We start from the raw sequence: 20,558 nt of genomic DNA on the forward strand, positions 1-20,558 counted from the left end.
AATTTAAAAAAAAATTAACCTCATGAAATCGGCCTGGACAGAAATGATGGTTCTTCTTCTTAACTTAATATTTTGTTGAACCTTTTGAGGCAATCACTGCAATCAAACGATTCCTGTAACTGTCAATGAGACTTCTGCGCCTCTCGACAGGTATTTTGGCCGACTCCTCATGAGCAAACTGCTCCAGTTGTCTCGTGTTTGAAGGTTGCCTTTTCCAGAATGTTTCAGCTCTTTCCAAAGATGCTCCATAGGATTTAGGTCAGGGCTCATAGAAGCCACTTCAGAATAGTCCAATGTTTTCCTCTTAGCCATTCTTGGGTGTTTTTAGCTGTGTGTGTTTTGGGTCATTATCCTGTTGCTAGACCTACGACTGAGACCAAGCTTTCTGACACTGGGCAGCACATTTCTCTCTAGAATCCCTTGATAGTCTTGAGATTTCATTGTACCCTGCACAGATTCAAGACACCCTGTGCCAGGTGCAGCAAAGCAGCCCCAGAACATAACAGAGCCTCCACCATGTTTCACAGTAGGGACAGTGTTCTTTTTTTGATATGCTTCATTTTTCCATCTGTGAACATAGAGCTGATGTGCCTTGCCAAAAAATTCAATTTTTGTCTCATCTGTCCATAGTACATTCTCCCAGAAGCTTTGTGGCTTGTCAACATGTAGTTTGGCAAATTCCAGTCTGGCTTTTTTACTATTTTTTTTTCAACAATGGTGTTCTCCTTGGTCGTCTTACATGAAGTTCACTTTGGATCAAACAATGGTGGATAGTACGATCTGACACTGATGTTCCTTGAGCTTGAAGTTCACCTTTAATCTCTTTAGAAGTTATTCTGGGCTCTTTTGTTACCATTCATATTATCCGTCTCTTTGATTTGTCATCAATTTTCCTCCTGCACCCACGTCCAGGGAGGTTGGCTACAGTCCCATGGATCTTAAATTTCTGAATAATATGTGCACCTGTAGTCACAGAAACATCAAGCTGCTTGGAGATGGTCTTATAACCTTTACCTTTTAACATGCTTTTCTATAATTTTCTTTCTAATCTCCTGAGACAGCTCTTTCCTTTGCTTCTTCTGGTCCATGTTGAGTGTGGTACACACCATGTCACCAAACAACACAGTGAGTATCTGTAGCCCTATATACAAGCACAGTGAGTATCTGTAGCCCTATATACAGGCACAGTGAATATCTGTAACCCTATATACAGGCACAGTGAGTATCTGTAACCCTATATACAGGCACAGTGAGTATCTGTAACCCTATATACAGGCACAGTGAGTATCTGTAGCCCTATATACAGGCACAGTGAGTATCTGCAGCCCTATATATAGCACAGTGAGTATCTGTAGCCCTATATACAGGCCCACTGACTGATTACAAGAATATAGACACCTGTGATGCTAATTAGTGGACACAACTTTATTTAACATGTCCCTTTTGTCACATTATTTTCAGGGGTACCATCATTTCTGTCCAGGCCAATTTCATGAGTTTAATTTTTTTTTTAAATTCAGTGGAAGCAGAAAAGCAATGTCTGACTTTCATTTGTTCATTTTCATAGATTTTTAATTTATTATTACTTTTGTCAGATTCAAGTTATTTCTGTGACCATTGTGGGTTTTTCTTTCATTAAACGAGGGGTACCAACAATTCTGACTACGTGTGTATATAGTATATACAGAACTCCTGTGTATGTCACTGGTGATCACTATATTATGTATACACTATATACAGAGCTTTTGTGTATAATGTCACTTGTGACCACTGTATTACCTGTGCAATATATACAGAGCTCCTGTGTATAATGTCACTGGTGACCACTGTATTACCTGTACACTATATACAGAGCTCCTGTGTATAATGTCACTGGTGACCACTGTATTATCTGTACACTATATACAGAGCTCCTGTGTATAATGTCACTGGTGACCACTGTATTACCTGTGCACTATACACTATGTACAGAGCTCCTGTGTATAATGTCACTGGTGACCACTATATTACCTGTACACTATATACAGAGCTCCTGTGTATAATGCCACTGGTGACCACTGTAATACCTGTACACTAAATACAGAGCTCCAGTGTATAATGTCACTGGTGATCACTGTATTACCTGTACACTGACACTCTATACAGAGCTCCTGTGTATAATGTCACTGGTGAACCCTGTATTACCTGTACACTGACACTATATACTGAGCTCCAGTGTATAATATCACTGGTGGTCACTGTATTACCTGTACACTGTACACTATATACAGAGCTCCTGTGTATAATGTCACTGGTGATCCCTGTATTACCTGTACACTGACACTATATACAGAGCTCCTGTGTATAATGTCACTGGTGATCCCTGTATTACCTGTACACTGACACTATATACAGAGCTCCTGTGTATAATGTCACTGGTGGTAATAACAGTGTTGTTAGTATTGTGGTTTGTATTCATGATCAGTATTGTAGTATTTGGTCACTTTGGGGTGGTAATATGTGGTCTGGTCATGGTGTGGCCGTATTTGTTCCTTGTATGTAGTATTATTCGGTCACTATGTGGTGGTAATATGTGATCTAGTCATGGTGTGGCGATATTTGTCTCTTTTGTATGTGGTATTATTGGTGTTGATATAGTGGACTGTGTTGTGTATGGCAGTCATTTTGTTCTTGCTGATATTAACTAGGAAAAGATTTTTTTCCATTAGGCCACAGCCCCACCATCAGTATTCGGTCAGTATTTTTTCTCAGGAGTAGCTGCCAAAACCAGGAGTGGGTGATAAATACAGAATTGGTGACTTGTTTCTATTATACCTTTTCTCTGATTGTTCCTCACCTGGTTTTGGCTCCCACTCCTGAGAAAAATTACTGACCAAATACTGATAGTGGGGCCGCAGCCATAGAGATTAAATACTTGGACCAGAGCGGCAGAGATGCACTTACAGGGGTTCTCTGGTGAAAACAAGTAATCACCTCTCCACAGGATCAGTGATGATATTGATTGGTGGGGGTCTGACTGCTGGGACACAATCGGCAGAATGTGGAGCTTTTCTCCCCATTAGACTGGAGCGGCATGTGAGATGCGACCACTCATCCAGTCATTCCCTCAGTGACTGTGAGCGCTGCTCTTTTTTGGAAGCTGCATTTTAAAATGGGGATAAGTGTCCTGTCAGGGATGAAACTTCCCCATTCTTCTGATAGGCGCCTTTTCCAATGTTCGGACCCAAACGATCAATAAATGATCACCGATCCTTTGGATCCCATGGATCGGTGATAACTTGTTTTAACCAAAGAAGCCCTTTAATGCAAACTACCGTAATTGTACATCCCAGTTATAGTGGTGCACAGTAGATGTGCAGGAGCCGCCAGTCAATGCTCCACTATAACAGGGATAGCGGATAACAGATATTTGCATATGGCTGTAGGTGGGCCCCTAGAGTCAGTTCTCCCTGTGGGCCCCAGACACCCCAGTCCGACCCTGCACATGTGTAATGGTATTAAGACTTTTAGTGTTCCTCAGATCTGCTTGCCTTTGGTCTCCAGTACCTATGCTACCTGCTTCCTTGTATCCTGTCCTCTTGAAGCCTCCATTACCTCTGCTACCTATTTCATGGTCTCCTGTCTGCCTAAGGCCTCCAGTATCTCTGCTATCAACTTCCCGGTCTGATGTCTTCCTGCGACCTCCAGTACCTCTGCTATCTGCTTCCCCATCTTCTTTCTGCCTGTGGCGTCCAGTACCTCTGCTACCGGCTTCCCAGTATACTGTCTGCCTGTAGCCTCCAGTATCTCTGCTACCTGCTTCCTTGTATCCTGTCCTCCTGCAGCCTCCTGTACCTCTGCTACTTACTTCCTGGTCTCCTGTCTGCCTAAGGCCTCCAGTACCTCTGCTATCAACTTCCCGGTCTGAAGTCTGCCTGCAACCTCCAGTACCTCAGTTATCTGTTTCCCCATCTTCTTTCTGCCTTTGGCCTCCAGCACCTCTGCTACCTGCTTCCCAGTATACTGTCTGCCTGTAGCCTCCAGTATCTCTGCTATCTATTTACCATGTGCCTCAACAGCCTGCTGCACTGTCACCTGTGGCTCATGTGTCCACCTGGATCTTGGGCTTGGAGGATCTACCTCACCAGGTGAGCCAAAACACCAGGTCTGAAAACTAATGCATTTACAGGATGCAGCTACATCTCATGATAAAGGCGGGGCAACACAAGTGCAAAATACACACTTACCATTCATGGAGGCGGTGGTCGCCTAGTATTAGAATTGCACACGGATAAATCTTGTATAGGGCACCAGTCACACAGATGTAGTTCAAAGTGTCTGGCTTACAGCCATTACTATTAGATTAGGCAGGCTGCCCAGCACTACATAAGTGCACACTACAGTGACAGACACCCTAGTTTGCAAGGCCAACATTGATGGGCTTGGCTCCAGGCTACTTAAAAATGAAAAAAAAAGTGCAGTAAAATATATATAATTGTAAAGGAGGACACTGGAGGGAGTCGCACAGATCCCACCGCTGTCACTAGTTATCAAGGAGATGCAACTCTGCTGCCTCCAATCGTCAAGGCAATTACGCAATTGACTGACAAGTGATGGATGAGGCCACAGCTGCTTCTACTACTAGGCCAGTTATTGGGGAATTCACAGTGAGCGTATGGTATATACAACTCCGATTCCAATGCATGGAATATATATATATGCCCCGGTACAGTCACTGCCAACTCCATAATAGCAAAAAGAACTATTAGCTGCCACCACCAATCGCTTATACAGGTCGATTGGACACCAATTACAAGTGGCGTATGACTTTAGGGGTGCGGTTTACAGACCAAGAGGAACAAAGCTAATATATTTCATATATAAAATCTGGACAGGTAGACAGTGTTTATAAAAAATACACAAAAATTATACCAAATGGGAACAAAACAATACAGTATATGCAATTTCATAAAATGAAAAAGAAGAACAAAAGAGAAGTATTAAACCTGATGTTGCTCTTATCTTTATGGAGGGAAGCGCTGCGATTAGCAAAATGGGATACTCTCACAGGGAACTATGTCTTCCAAAATGTACAATAACAGACATCCAGGCTCTCATTTTTGTTATATCAAGGATACGCTCTCATACCTCCACTTGGTGAGCTCATGTGGGGGCTGTTTGTGGGATGTGCTAGGTCTGTTTTGAATTTTATGAGATTCCTAACTTTCAAGATATCTTTGCCCCTGGAGGTCCCAGGTGGAAGATATTGTCGTCACATTTCCTAATGCAATTTTACCTTTCTACAGAGGTGAAACATGGCGTGGATAGCATTATCCATCAGATCGATATTAAGTTTAAGAGATTAGAATGGCCTTACGATGATGTGAATGAATGCATTATGTTCGTCCCTTAGGTACGATACCGAAAATATATCTACAATAGATATTGGATTGATGCAAACCCCAATATTCATCACTGACAACTGGTTCCAAAAAGTCTGGGGACCAGTGCTTTGATCAAAGGAAGCTCATGCCTTGGAAGTGTACTTCCCTGCCCCTGGATAAACAAATCCCAGACTTAGTATCTGGCTCTCAGAGCAGATCTTTGTTGTCATTACTTGGTTACTGAAGGAGGTCCCTACTTCAATGGAAGTTGAAATGTCAGCTCTTTTTCGGTTACTATTAGTTTCTTAATTCCCCAGTTATAATTAGTTTCTTACTTCCCCAGTTATAAGTAATCCCATATGTTCAATGTGAGGGTGATATCTTCCCTCTCTGGAGATGTCTTTATGGATTTTAATTTTCCTCTACGTCAATATATATGAGCTACTGGTCGATATTTTGGCCAAAATACACAAGCTCACAACCCAAATCAAGGTTCCTCATTGTCTTATGAACCCCTTCACTAAAATCCAACAAAAACACAGCAAAAGGACACAAAAATTCCGAAAAACATAGCAGAATAAAGGCAGTCATACTTCTAAAAACAGGTCTGAACTGGTAAATATGACTGCCTTCCTTCTGCTATGTTTTTTATTTTTTTTTCTGTGAGTCCTTTTTGCTGTGTTTTTGATGAGATCGAAGTTATAGCTTTAGTCCATACTGTAGTTGTGTGCCATTATGAAGATACAGAAATTTGATTTTTTTGCACCAAGTCATTATAAAACATCTTCCTTGGAAACTGGTTCTTTTATTCTTCCATGCTGTGTGTCAGTGCTTCAGTGCTATGTGCCGAAATATGTATGCTTTGATTCCAAAATCATTTTTATCTTTTAGATATTTAGCACCAAGTCACTCTAGATTGTATTTCCATTTTAGTACTGATGCTAATATGGAAGTATTGGTGTATAATGTTAACTAAAGTCTTTAGAACAAGATCAAAATGGGAACCCCTTCCTGCTTATCCAGTAAGTGACTTAACTTGTATAGCGTGTAACAAAATATGTGATTCCGGTGAACACAGATCGGACTTCAAAAGAATCATGATCCTTCCTACGAAACACATTTCTATAGAGGTGCCAAACAGATTGGAAAAGCAACGTGAGGCGTATTGGTTTTACAAACTCATGTTTATATGGACTCAGTGAAGTTATCTAGGTTTCTCATTGGTTTTATCTTTTTAAAGCTATTTCTTGAAATCAGTCATTTTACTCAAGTTTGTATATGTACAAGTATCTGGTTAAGTAGTGAAAAGTCAATACAGTCTTTAAAAAAGAACATGGTAAAGAGACTGGAGGAGAGACATGTCTTTAAAGAGGTTTTCCCACAAACGAAAGTTGATTTTAATCAATAGATCTTGGAATAATAGTCAGTTCCACAATTGGATATGTTTAAGTAAAATGTCCCTGTGCTGAGATAATCTTATAAATGTGCCCCTGCTGTGTACTGTGTAATGGCTGTGTCTGACCGTGCAGGAACATGGTCTGATCATACCACATCTCCTGGGCAGGGGAGGAAACAAAAGAGTATACAGACATTACAGCAGGGGATCACAGATTATTCTTTTTGTGAGGCAAAACATTTCACTTCAATTTTGTAAGCAATGTTTTACTTCAAAGAGAGAATCAGCTGTGATCCTGTGCTGTAATATTTGTATACTCTTTTGCTTCCTCCCCTGCCCAGGAGCTGTGGTATGATCAGACCATGTTCCGTACACGGTCAAACACGGCCATTACACAGAGGTACATTTATAAGATTATCTCAGCACAGGAGCATTTTATTTAAATACATTCAATTGTGGAACTGATTATTATTCAAAGATCTATTGATTAAAATGAACTTTTGTTCTTGGGAAAACCCCTTTAAGTCAAATCCTTAAAGAGTAACTAAATGTTTGCTTTTATATTTTGTATATTGTTGTTCTCTTAATTGAAGGTAGATCAATGGTGATCTGGGTCCAAAGAGCCACTCTAATCCCTCAAAACCACCCTGGGAGCTATGCAACGCACAAGACCGGAGCACACAGTTTCTATCTGACTGTATACACACAGTGGGGTATGGAGACAATAAAAAGCCTATGCTTTCTTATGCATGCCTATGCCATTGTGTGCTTTGTGCTCCTGTAGCAAATGTTGGCTGCCATGAGGGATTGGCTTTTTGATCCCTACTCCATGTACTCGAGTTAAATAGTGTGCCATCTGCTTCCATTGTAGATATCACATTGCCTGATATAATTGACATGCATGAAAAAAAACATTATTTGCATACTATTTTCCTTGCTTCTCCAGCACCGCCTCTCCATTGCTTGCTGCCAGCATTTGTTGACATTACCAGAGTGGTGATATCCTACTTATAGCATGTTACTGATGCAACCAATCACTGAGTTTACTGATGCTGTGCCATTTACCATGTCATGATGACAGAGCCCAGTGATTGACTGCAGTGAACATGCGCTGAAAACATAACATCACTGCTCAAAAAATACTGATGAGGAGCAATGGAAAGGTGAAGCTGGAGTGACAATGGCATATGGTAGGTAAGTACTGCTTTTTTATTTATGTTAAAGCAATAGCAATCTTTGATGTTTTTTCATAAAATCAGACAATGCTGGTAAATTGAGATGAGCAGATCAAGTTCAAATCGAATTTCCTGACACTTGTGGTTTCATGTGAATTCGAACATTTTGATATTCAATTAGCTGTTTGTAAAAAAAAAAAACTTGCACTGCATCATTACCCACACTGTTGAAGCATCTGAGATTGGGCTAATTACATTTGCTGTGTGGGCCTCCCCATAATGTCCTACAGCTATGACATCATACAAGAGAGCACTACCTGGGCCATCCACCAGTTCTCAGTGAAGCACAATTTGTATGGCAGAGTCATTTTCCATTTCAAGAGTCACTCTGTAAGTGTCTCTCTCCTGTAGAATGTACTGTCTCTTGTTAACAGTGTTTTCTCTTTCTTCTTTTTCTTGTACCGCTTGAGCTCTAATGGTCAGCATGGTCCTCTATCTCTTTCTTCTATAGAGTGTAAGCTTTTAGATCAGCAGGGTCCTCTCTCTCCTTTAGATTTTAAGCTCCTATGGTCAGTTGAGTCCTCTCTTTCGTGCCTGTAGAGTGTGAGGTTTTTTGGTCAGCAGGGTTTTCTCTCTATCTCATGTAGGGTGTAAGCTCTTATTGTCAGCTAGGTTGTTATGACTGTGCCCTAACACTCACAAGGGGATGAACAAAACAGGGAAAATATTAAACCTGCACACCACAGGTTAAGATGCATATTAGGCAAATCCATAACCTGATCCTGATTTGTCCCTGCCTGACCGTGGAGGTTGGCACCCTAAAATTATGCAATGGCGCCTCCACTCACTGTCGGTTGACCCTGAATGTCCTTAACTGCAACCTTAACTAAACACAGAGTGCAACCCAAAACAACAACAACAGAACATAGTGCATATGTGTCACCCTGGCCTGGATGCCACAAGTGTAATTAAAGCTGTGTCTGAGAGCAAGGGGGAGGTTCTCTGGTCAGGGGTACATTAGCATGCAATGCCTCCTGTCTCAGGCCAGTAGGGGGAGCAGGCTGCCCCTATAAAAGCTGGTGCTGGGGGCAGGGTTAGAGAGAACTTGATGGCCTGTCTCAGCACTGAGACTTGTCCCAGAGCAGAACAGGGACAGACAGTTGCACTGCACCTAAGAGGAAGTGTGGCAGGAGGAGAGCCACAAGCCAGAGACAAGAGGCAAAGAGAGCCTGTCTTGGCAGAAAGAGGACTTAATTTACCAGACTTTGGTGTCTGAGGCTGAGAGGATTCTACATCCTCCAGCAGAGAACCAGTCCGCAAGGGACTGTATATTCCTTGGCCTAAGAAGCCTGGACGCCCTGCCACAACCAAAGGGACCAGTAAAGCCGTACAAGGCTGGGAGCAGAAAGGAACCCACGTCGCAGGCCATACAGGCGAGAATACACGGAAAGCTCAGAAACGTGGGCTGTTACTCTATAAGGAGGAGATAGCCAGAAGGAGCGCAGAAAGCACGGTAGGCCTACACCCTCACCCTGACCAGGGCCAATTTCCCCGTTGCTCTCAGACATCCAGGTCCCCTCCTAGCCGGGACTGTTTATGGGTCAGTTTACCTGTTTCAGTAAAGACCCTGGACTGCAACCTATTGTCTGTGTGCTCCTTCACGCCTCCAGCACTACCAGTACGGGGACTCTCACCACCATCACTCCCACCATCCACTACACTGCCCTGGGGCCGCACTCTTCCCGTGGGGAGTCACACCATCCCAGCTGCACATATCATCAGCCCCAGCGGTCTGCCTTGCAGCGGCGGTTCCTAATGACCGCAAATCCACGGGTGGCGTAGTTGGACATAATCAACAACACATAACGGACTACCACTAGCCTGACCACCCTAAGCCACGGAACTGGGTTGCCACTACTACTCCCATCGTTCCCCCTATTGCCCGGATCCGAGTGCCCCACGGCCCAGGGGGCGAGTCAGCTTTGGCGTAGTCGGCAGGATTTCGTGCCCGCAACCACCGGGTACTGCGTGCCTGAAAAAGACTTTTGTAACTTACCTGTGGCAAAGTTTCCCGCCGTCCGGAGTCGTTTCCCACCGTCCGGAGCCGATTCCCGCCATCAGACGCCATCTTGGACCGTTTTCCGCCGTCTTCTGCCTTCTTCCCGCCATCCGCAGCTGCTTCCCGCCATCGGACGCCATCTTCAGGACGCCGCGCGGGAAGAAGAGGGGCGTGGACGTCAAAACCGTGCGAGATCCGAAGCTCCGCCCCACGCACAGACGCTGCGCAAGGTCCTGGAAGGGAGAGAGAGCGACGCTGACGTCATCAGGACGCGACGCCAGGTCCTCGTCTATAGCAGCAGCAGCGGAGCCGCGGCCTACAGAAGAGGATCGTCGGAAAGTAGGCCACGCTTAACTAGGGGGGAGGAAGATGTCGGATACAGAGGCGCCCACTACCACCAACGCAGCTGCAGCAGCGGTGATGCCCTTTTCCCTGCCCTACATCCCTTTAGCGGCCTGGCTGCCCAAGTATTCAGGGGAGCCCCATGCCCTAACTGACTTTAAGGAAAGGCTGTACAGCTTGTTCCAAGTCTACCCCCTGACAGAGGAACAGAAGGTCAGCATATTAACAGGGCAGTTAACTGGCGCAGCCCAAAGGGAGGTAAAATCATGGCCCACTGAGGAGAAAAGGACTGTGAAGGGTATTCTGGCCCGGCTGCGGGGTACCTTTGACACACGTACCTCCGCTGAGATTAAAATGAGGTTCTATGGATATAAGCAGCGGGCACAGGACAGCATCAGAGACTATGCCCTAAATCTGCAGGAAGCCTTGAGGGCTATTCAACAAACTGACCCTGGCAGTGTGCAGGAAACGGATAAGCTGCTAACAGAACAATTCATAGAAGGTCTGCTGTCTAGCGCCCACAGGGCCCAACTGCGCCTCATGTTCTTTCAGAACCCCGACCTGACCTTTGCCCAATTTAAGGACAGGGCCATAAGGGTGCTCCGTGAATCTGCAACCAGTGGCGCTATAAACCCCCGGCGCCCTGCTCTCACCTACCACCAGGAGGCGGCGCCCTCCTCTATGGACTCCGTGGAGGCTGATGGACAGGCCCTGAACCCTGCCCCGTCGAAAGACCTGCACCACCAAGTCCAGGAGCTGACCAGGAGCGTCGCGGCGTTGACCAGGACCGTCCAGGCGTTGCAAGTGGACCCGTCAAGACCCATTGAGCTGGCTTCAAGTCCGGAGGATGTCCCATGGCGTCGACAGAGGAGGATCCCGTCATTCCGAGGGAGGCCCACAGACCGCTACGCAGAGGATGGACAGCCCATTTGCCGTCGATGCAACCAGCCCGGACACATTTCCAGGTACTGTAATTTAAACGGGTCCAACCTGGGGCAGAGGGCCAGCCCCCAGGCATAAGATCACCAGGCCCTTATAATTGGCGTGATAAGTACGTTGGGGGGCGCCCGGTTTTACCCGTGGTGCTGGACGGTATCCCCATGAGCGCCTTGCTGGATACTGGGTCGCAAGTAACCACTATCCCTTATGTACTTTTTAAGCAGTATTGGACTGATGCTGATATCACACGGTATCCAGACAGTAACTTGAGCATCATCGCCAGTAATGGCTTACCCGTGCCGCAGATGGGGTTCAAGGAGATGACCATTAAAATTGGTAAAGTTGAACTGCCGGCACAGGGAGTGATTATTGTGGACATTGACCGTCGTGAAAGTCACCCTAAAATAACTGTGGGTACTAACGTAATTGAAAATTCTCTTTCAGAGGTAATTGTAATCTTACAACAGGTGGCGGTGAATGCTAGTTCCAGCCAACAGAGAGTCCTCAACAAGGAGATAAAAGCCCTGATGAGACGGCAGCAGGTAGAACTGTCTGGTGGTGAGATCGGTAGCGTAAGACTGAGTGACCCATTCCCCATTTCCATGCCTCCCAAAAGTGAAATGATGATCTGGTGTCGGACTGCAATCGGGTTGAGAGGTAGAGACTACCAAGCCATGGTAGAACCCGTGTACTCAGGCAGCAGGCCCACCATTTTGACAGCCCGGGGGGTGGTTGATGTCCGTCATGGGAGGGTGCCCGTCCGCATCCTCAACATTGAGGAGAGGGAAGTACACTTACCCAGGTATGCTACACTCGCCAAACTGTTTGTCGTCGAACACAAAGCTATCAGGGCCGTGGAACCCTTGCCTACATCTCCACAGGCGGAGGGTAATGGCTCCCACAAACAAAAGGAGGACTGGTGCCAGAAACTCCATGTGGGTGCTGACTCCACTCCCCTGCACCAAAAACAAGGAGTCTACCGGGTGGTACAGGAGTACGAGAGAGTCTTTAGTAAGCACCCGCTAGACTTCGGCAGAGTAAAGGGGATAGAACACCACATCCCCACAGGGAGCCACCCACCGATAAAAGAAAGACACAGACCTGTACCCCCTGCACACTACCAGAACGCAAAGGGCATGCTAAGAGAGATGAAAGAAGCTGGGGTCATTAGAGACAGCTGTAGCCCCTGGGCAGCCCCCTTGGTTCTGGTCAAAAAGAAAGACGGCACCATGAGAATGTGCGTAGACTATAGACAAATCAACCGTATCACCCACAAAGACGCGTATCCGCTGCCTAGAATAGAGGAGTCTTTAGCCGCACTAAAATCAGCTAACTTCTTTTCTACTTTGGACCTTACTAGCGGGTACTGGCAGGTTCCTGTGACAGAGGTTGACAAGGAAAAGACCGCCTTCACCACCCCGATGGGACTGAGTGAGTTCAACTGTATGCCATTCGGGCTCTGCAACGCACCAGGGACCTTCCAGCGGCTGATGGAATGCTGTCTAGGGCACCGAAACTTCGAGACGGTCCTCCTTTACCTGGACGACGTGATCGTCTATTCGAAGACCTACGAGGACCATCTCAAGCACCTGGCCGAGGTGTTCGAAGCCCTGGCAGGCTATGGCCTGAAGGTAAAACCATCGAAGTGTCACCTGCTGAAACCTGGGTGCCCTGGAACAGCGGTGGATGGCCCGTCTCTCCAACTATGACTTCGTGATCAAGTACCGGGCCGGCAAAACCAATGCCAACGCAGACGCCCTGTCGAGGATGCCTCACTTACCTGAAGGTGACGAAGACCCAGAAGAGCTGGAGGAGGTAGAACTCCCCGCGTTTCACCGGTATGGAGCCGCTCAATACTCTCACCGCGTGAAGGAGGAGGATCTAACAACTGTGATGATCAATCCCCTACCTCACCACAGCTGGGCCGAGACCCAAGATAGTGACCCTGCAGTCCGCCTGGTGAAAGATCTGCTGACCCGGGAAGATGCCCGCTTAGATCCAGATGCCCCAGAGGAAGCCAAGCAGCTATGGAAGGAGAAGAGCAAGCTGTTCCTCTACGAAGGCAAGTTGTGCAGAAGGGTTGTCAACCACCGGACGCACGAGCTGACCTGGCAAGTCGTGGTCCCAAGGCGGGATGCAGCTATGGTCCTGGGGGCTTACCATGACAGAGCGGGACACTTCGGTTGGAAGAAACTGGAGTTCCTACTAAGTGGAAGGTTCTTTTGGGTCGGCATGAGAGGAGCTGTAGAAAAATGGTGCAGAGACTGTGGCCCTTGTCACCTAAGGAGGAAGGACCGTGCCAGCCAGAACACACCCTTGAGGCCCATCGTCACCACGCAGTCTCTTGAGCTGGTAGCTCTGGACCATGTCAAATTGGCTCCCAGCCGGTCAGGATACATCTATGCCCTGACAATCGTGGACCACTATTCCCGTTTTCTAGTGGTGGTCCCAGTAAAGGACTTGACAGCCCAAACAGCGGCCAGAGCCTTCCAGCAATATTTCTGCCGTCCACACGGGTATCCGGAACAGGTCCTGACAGACCAGGGTCCAGCGTTCGAGGCTGAAATCTTCCAAGAGTTCTGCAACCTCTTTGGCTGTAAGAAGTTTCGTACAACGCCTTACCACCCCCAAACCAACGGGATGTGTGAGAAGATGAACAATACAATCATTGATCTCCTGAAGACGTTGCCCCTGGAGGAACGCAGCCTGTGGCCAGAAAAACTGCCGGACCTGATAGACCTATACAACAATATCCCGGTGAATGCTACAAACTGCACCCCGGCTTACCTGATGCGAGCTAGACCAGGTAAGCTGCCCGTAGACCTGGAGATGGGTGTCCTAATACCTGAGGACACCTCCCCAGATGTGGACTGGGATACGGAAAGGCAACTGCAGTACAAGAAGGTACAGGAGAGTGTGGAAAAGAGCCTGGCCCAGGTGAGAGAGCGGCAAGAAAAACTCTTCAATCAACACGCCCCTGCTGGTCCCCTAGAACCTGGTGAGCAAGTCCTGAAGCAGAAGAGAAGGCTACATAAGTTGGACGACCAGTGGGAAAGGGAACCCTACACCATACTGCAGTCTGACCACGACAACCCAAAGGTGTGCGTAATCACCAAGGACGGAGGAGAAACCACTAGTACCATCTCCAGAGACCACCTCAAAAGATGCCCCGAGCAACTCCGTAGTGCAGAAGAAGATCAGAGTGACCTTGAACCCGCAGAGGACAAGGAAGAAATGATCAGCACCGTTCTCGGAGAGTTCCCTCAGTCCTGGACTCGCATAAATGATGCCATAGTGGTACCCGTCCTGCATTTCCTGCAACCGGCACAGCAACAACCAACACCAGAGCCGGAAGGTGAAGAGGAGCAAGCGGTTCCAGAGGCAGAAGAGCCTGTACCAGCAGCCCAGGAGAGTCGACCCTCTGCTGACAGTGAGCCTGCCATGCCTGCGGTAAGCCAAAGAACCCGCAGACAGCTGCCTGCCCTACCTGTACACCCAGCTGGTAGCTGTACCCCTAAAGCTAGTGGGGAAAGCCAGGTTGGTCCACCACCAGACAGTGGGTTAAGGAGGTCAACCAGGAGCACAAAAGGGCAGATACCCGCTCGCTGGAGAATATAGAGCGCGCTAAAATTGTAAATAACCCTGTTGCCAAATGTTGAATTGTTTGCCAAAGTTACCTGCATGTTTATTAATAGTGTGTTTCAGCTTCTTGCAGCTACCGTAAGGACTCAAAGGTTATGGACTTTTTATAACCAGGACCTTGTATGGACTGCGTTCGGAGCCTAACCCAGGAATGAACTAAGACTGTGAAGGACTTGGGGTAGGACAGACCCCCACCTGGTTAAGGCTCCCCGTTGGGTTGGTGATATGGACACCCGGTCACAGGCCACACTGTGACCTTAAGAACTCAATTTGTGCGTCGTCTGTCTATTAATGTTTTATTGTTATGCATATTGTCTTTGTTTACTGTTTAGTCCCAGAGTACTAAATTTCACTAGGGGGGAATATGTCACCCTGGCCTGGATGCCACAAGTGTAATTAAAGCTGTGTCTGAGAGCAAGGGGGAGGTTCTCTGGTCAGGGGAACATTAGCATGCAATGCCTCCTGTCTCAGGCCAGTAGGGGGAGCAGGTTGCCCCTATAAAAGCTGGTGCTGGGGGCAGGGTTAGAGAGAACTTGATGGCCTGTCTCAGCACTGAGACTTGTCCCAGAGCAGAACAGGGACAGACAGTTGCACTGCACCTAAGAGGAAGTGTGGCAGGAGGAGAGCCACAAGCCAGAGACAAGAGGCGAAGAGAGCCTGTCTTGGCAGAAAGAGGACTTAATTTACCAGACTTTGGTGTCTGAGGCTGAGAGGATTCTACATCCTCCAGCAGAGAACCAGTCCGCAAGGGACTGTATATTCCTTGGCCTAAGAAGCCTGGACGCCCTGCCACAACCAAAGGGACCAGTAAAGCCGTACAAGGCTGGGAGCAGAAAGGAACCCACGTCGCAGGCCATACAGGCGAGAATACACGGAAAGCTCGGAAACGTGGGCTGTTACTCTATAAGGAGGAGATAGCCAGAAGGAGCGCAGAAAGCACGGTAGGCCTACACCCTCACCCTGACCAGGGCCAATTTCCTCGTTGCTCTCAGACATCCAGGTCCCCTCCTAGCCCGGACTGTTTATGGGTCAGTTTACCTGTTTCAGTAAAGACCCTGGACTGCAACCTATTGTCTGTGTGCTCCTTCGCGCCTCCAGCACTACCGGTACTGGGACTCTCACCACCATCACTCCCACCATCCACTACACTGCCCTGGGGCCGCACTCTTCCCGTGGGGAGTCACACCATCCCAGCTGCACATATCATCAACCCCAGCGGTCTGCCTTGCAGCGGCGGTTCCCAATGACCGCAAATCCACGGGTGGCGTAGTCGGACATAATCAACAACACATAACGGACTACCACTAGCCTGACCACCCTGAGCCACGGAACCAGGTTGCCACTACTACTCCCATCGTTCCCCCTATTGCCCGGATCCGAGTGCCCCACGGCCCTGGGGGCGAGTCACATACAGACAAAGGGTGAGACACAGGTCTAAAGACATGTTCACACAGTCATACATGAAAAATGGAATAAAAAGAAAGGAACCCAAAAACGACCTTAGGCATTCATGAATAACCCCAAATCTTGAATGTAACAAAATGGGAAAAGTGCTGAGAAGGGGAATACGCAAACAAACCACAGGAGAAACAATAGACAAAATTTCAGCAAGATAATCCTTCACTGAGGTACTGGGACTCCAAACATCCATCTACCTTGGAATATAACCAGCAAAGACTGCATGTACCAGGAGAATATAAATAGCCCCTCCCAAGAAGTGATAGGACAAACCAAAACAAGGAATTGAAAACACCTGCATAGAAGCAACACAGCATTATCAGCCGTTGGACAGAGACAAAACAGACTTTGGTCCAAGAGAAAGGGAAACTGATCCACAGCCAGAGGTCACCGGATCAAGCCCCGGAGTTGAACCAGGGCTCTTCTCTCTCCTCTCCTCTTACATTTTTTCTCTGAGCAATTACAAGCTTTCCAGTGTGTAATTTGCGCAAATTTATTTTCTGCAAATCGATTTTTTGAGGAAAATTTAGTAAAGATGATGAATTTGAATTTCAAATGATCCTCTCATCTCTAATGTTAAGCCAAATCTGTATAATGTAGAAACTTTCTATTACAATTTTTGTGAAATAAAGAAAATATTTATACATTTAGTATAGATCACATGGTATATAGGCAATCTAAATTAGCAAATAAAGTTATTTCTATTTGCAGAAAACAAATCTATCAAAAATACTAATAAGATTGGACAAGTAAACATGGTAGGGCAGTTTATTGAAAGCTTTTCTTTTTATCAACAGAAGCAGCAGTGATGCAGTGGTCAATAAGGAAAATAAATAAAGTAGAAAAGAAGGTGAGAAAATAAAAAATGAGGGTTTCAAGAGAAATAGGATATTTGTTTGAGAGTAGTCTGCTAATGCAGTTATTCGAAACTGTACTCCAGTCAGGGGGACCATATTGGATAAAACTTGTAATGAGGGTCAGATAGAATGGAAGACAATTGTTTTCATAATATACCAAGATATTGTATTGTTGTATACAAAATCTCACCAATCCACATGCTATAAACATTGATGATCTTCTGGTTCCTTTTTTTTAAATTCTACACTTGACTTGAAGAACTGTCAATGTTTGAAAGTTAAATCAAGTGAAGAGTGCTATTTGATAAAAAAAGAACCAAAAGAGATTGACTGGTAAAAAGATTTGTTTTGAAGGCGCTTTTGTAGACTTTTTCAGTGCTTACCTGCTCTGTTGACTATAAATTACCATAAGGTATTTTGGGATGTTTGCAAAACTTTGTTTGCTTGATGGCAAGAAAGATATAACCAATGAGTTTTCAAAACTTGCAAGAAAGGCAAATTACCAAAGAAAATTTCACACAGGTCTCGGCTAAAGTCAGCAACAGTCAAAGCTCAGATCATTTGATATGCTCCAATGTGTTGAAGTTTAGGGCAGATGTAATAGGTGCGTATAATATCACTGGTGGCACAACAGCTCCAAATGCAGGTGGAGGGATAGGCATGAACAGAATAGAGGTGGATACTAAGTAATGATTTCATAAGAAATTTGAAGAACTATGTTTACACTGAAATTTTTTTTGTGTTTGAAAACCAAAAAAAGTCTACCAGAATCTGTTGCAAGAAACACTCGTCTTTTTAGAAATTTTTGGGAGTAGATTTACTTTTCATGAAGTAGTTTGGCAGAGTTTTTGAAGAGTTTTGTAATTTTTTTTTCGGTGGAAAGCGTTCTTTGCAGCATTTTTATTTGACAGTGTCTAGTTTGCAGAGGTTTCCTTCAGAATCTTCATCAAAGAAATTATATGCTTTTTCTTTCCACTGGGTGTTTTTCAAAACCGCTTCAGGAAAAATGAAAGCTCAAAACTCCTCCTATGAACAGCTTAGCTGAATACCTATAAACATCAAATGAAAGAGTTTTTCAAAGAGTTTTTGAAGCAGCGTTTGACGAGGATTTTGGAGCTTTTTTTTAGGTAAAAAAAAATCAGTATTTTGGATATATGCAGGGGCAAGAATCAGTCAATTGCCTTGGATTTTGCAAAATAACATTGATGACAAGTACATGACCACATCTATTAGATGACCTAAACTAAAACTTAAACTTATTACTGTGATCCCAATGACATCAAGAAATAAAAAAATAAACACGTAGACCTGAATGCCATGGGACAAGACCATTGATTTACTTATTTACTTGTTACTAAGATTGAGACAGGTTTTGTAAAGCAACCAAAGTGGGTCAATCAATAAGTATCCCAGTGCAATTTGTTAAAAATTTAATTGGTCTGAACATTTATTTAATAGACATTGCAAAAGAACTTTACACATTTGATCTGAAAACAATGTAAAACTGTCAATCTTCAAATAATTGGAAGAATATATTTTTCTAACTACATTTTACAGCTGCTAACAATTTACTTTTGGGTTATACCTCAGGAATGTAAAAATAGGTTATCTGTGATTTCACACAAAATTTATATAGAATTTTTTTTTATTTTCATACATTTATTCAATACAATCATAACAAAAAAATCCATGGTTTAAAAAAAAAGTCGCCTAAACTAAAAATATACTCTAATAGTTACTGTTTTCCCTAAATTTAAAAGTAACCTGTCAGCTTATTCATACTGCTTGGACCGTAGGCAAAATTCATAATAGAGCAGCTCTTACATTACAAATGCCAATGTTTTACTATGATTTTACAGAAAAACATATTTAAAAAGCGTGGTTTGGGCAGCAAAAATCGGTTTACAAGTTCCTTTCATGTTTTTCAAAGGCAAAGATGATCATCCATTCCATATCTTTCAATGATATATAATAATTAATTATTAAATTAATAATGAATATAATATTTTTAATAGGCAATAAATGTGGCTCTGCCCTTTACTTTAAAAATAACATTACAATTTTTCAAAAGACTATAATCTCCCGTAATTGACAGTACTGGGTCCATCGGTACTTCTACACTAGTGTTCCCCAATCTGTGACTCTCCAGACATTGTAAATCTACAACTTCCATTATGATCTTACAGCCTATGGCAATCAGGTTATTATGATACTTTTGCAACAGCCATTGCAGTCACAGGTTGAGGAACACTATTCTACACCATAGACCTGATTGAAAATATGACTTCTGTACAGTAGCTCATTTTCTTAGTCTTTAAGTATTATATTAATTTACTACTTGTACTTTACATTTTAGGCTTCATGAAAATCTTCTAATTCCAATCTTTCTTTAAAAAAATGGGAATATAATATATCCTATAAACTAGAAACACTAAGAAGACCAGAAATCCAATGGCTTGCTGCTATCAAGATAGCAGTGGAGAAGACCCTGTTGAACCTATCTAGGCTTACACAAGATCGATCTTCCTACAGATCGTTCATCTATCAAGTCACCATGGCTCAAGATCAAGCAGAAGGCTGTTAAAAAACAAAATAAAATAAATAAACTATTAACAATTATGTAATTGTATGAGAAAGGTTATATGATAATTTAGGAGTCATATTGAAAATTTGTATTATCTGTATTATTTACAAATATAATATGCATATAATTTATAGCTATAATATAGCTATATTATTAGCAAATGTACTTCTTATATGAATTAAAGTGAACGATGATTTCTAGCACCATACATTAATTTCTTTGTGATGACAAAACTCTAAAAAACTTTGAGCCTGTTCTCTTTTTTTACCTTTGCATTAATAATAACAAACTCTTCAAAGGTTGATATACAAAATTGCCATTTTTAATTTAAATTATAAGCGTTATTTGTACTTGCATACATCTATATAGTTAAAATTCCTTCACAAAAATTCTGTCACAATTCTACCCCTCAGTGTGTCTGGGATTTCTGACAAATCAACCATCCAACCCGGGCTAATATTTAGGACTGATTTGCCGAACCTGGTATATTTGACTTTTAAAAGGTTCGTTAATTTCTAGTTATTAACAAAGGCAATTTGTGATAATAGCGTTATCAAAGTGAATGATATTTTATCATCCCTGTTAATTGAACTGATCAAAATTATGTTGTTAACTTGTCTTATAATTGCGGCTCTTGGCTCTAGAACCAATACAGGAAGAAGGGTGAGGTGAGAGTATTGATGTGTTCTCCTCCATAGGGGCAGCCTTCCAAGCTTTACTTTTGAACTAAAATTGTTATGACA

At 44.2% G+C, this 20,558-nt stretch overlaps 1 long non-coding RNA gene across 1 annotated transcript in view; it reads left to right on the forward strand.

Annotated features, from left to right (window-relative positions):
• LOC141174681 (uncharacterized) overlaps positions 1-19,994 on the forward strand; it is a 198,009-nt gene extending 178,015 nt beyond the window's left edge. The window contains exons 2-3 of the long non-coding RNA XR_012252941.1: positions 17,172-17,224; positions 19,588-19,994. This is a non-coding gene — a long non-coding RNA (uncharacterized lncRNA). The remainder of the gene's footprint in view (positions 1-17,171; positions 17,225-19,587) is intronic.
• The last annotated feature ends 564 nt before the right edge of the window (positions 19,995-20,558 follow it).

This window comes from Phyllobates terribilis, unplaced genomic scaffold (assembly GCF_046119375.1).
Source record: "Phyllobates terribilis strain yellow unplaced genomic scaffold, ASM4611937v1 Scaffold_13__5_contigs__length_258822181, whole genome shotgun sequence".
NCBI classification, from domain to species: Eukaryota; Metazoa; Chordata; class Amphibia; order Anura; family Dendrobatidae; genus Phyllobates; species Phyllobates terribilis.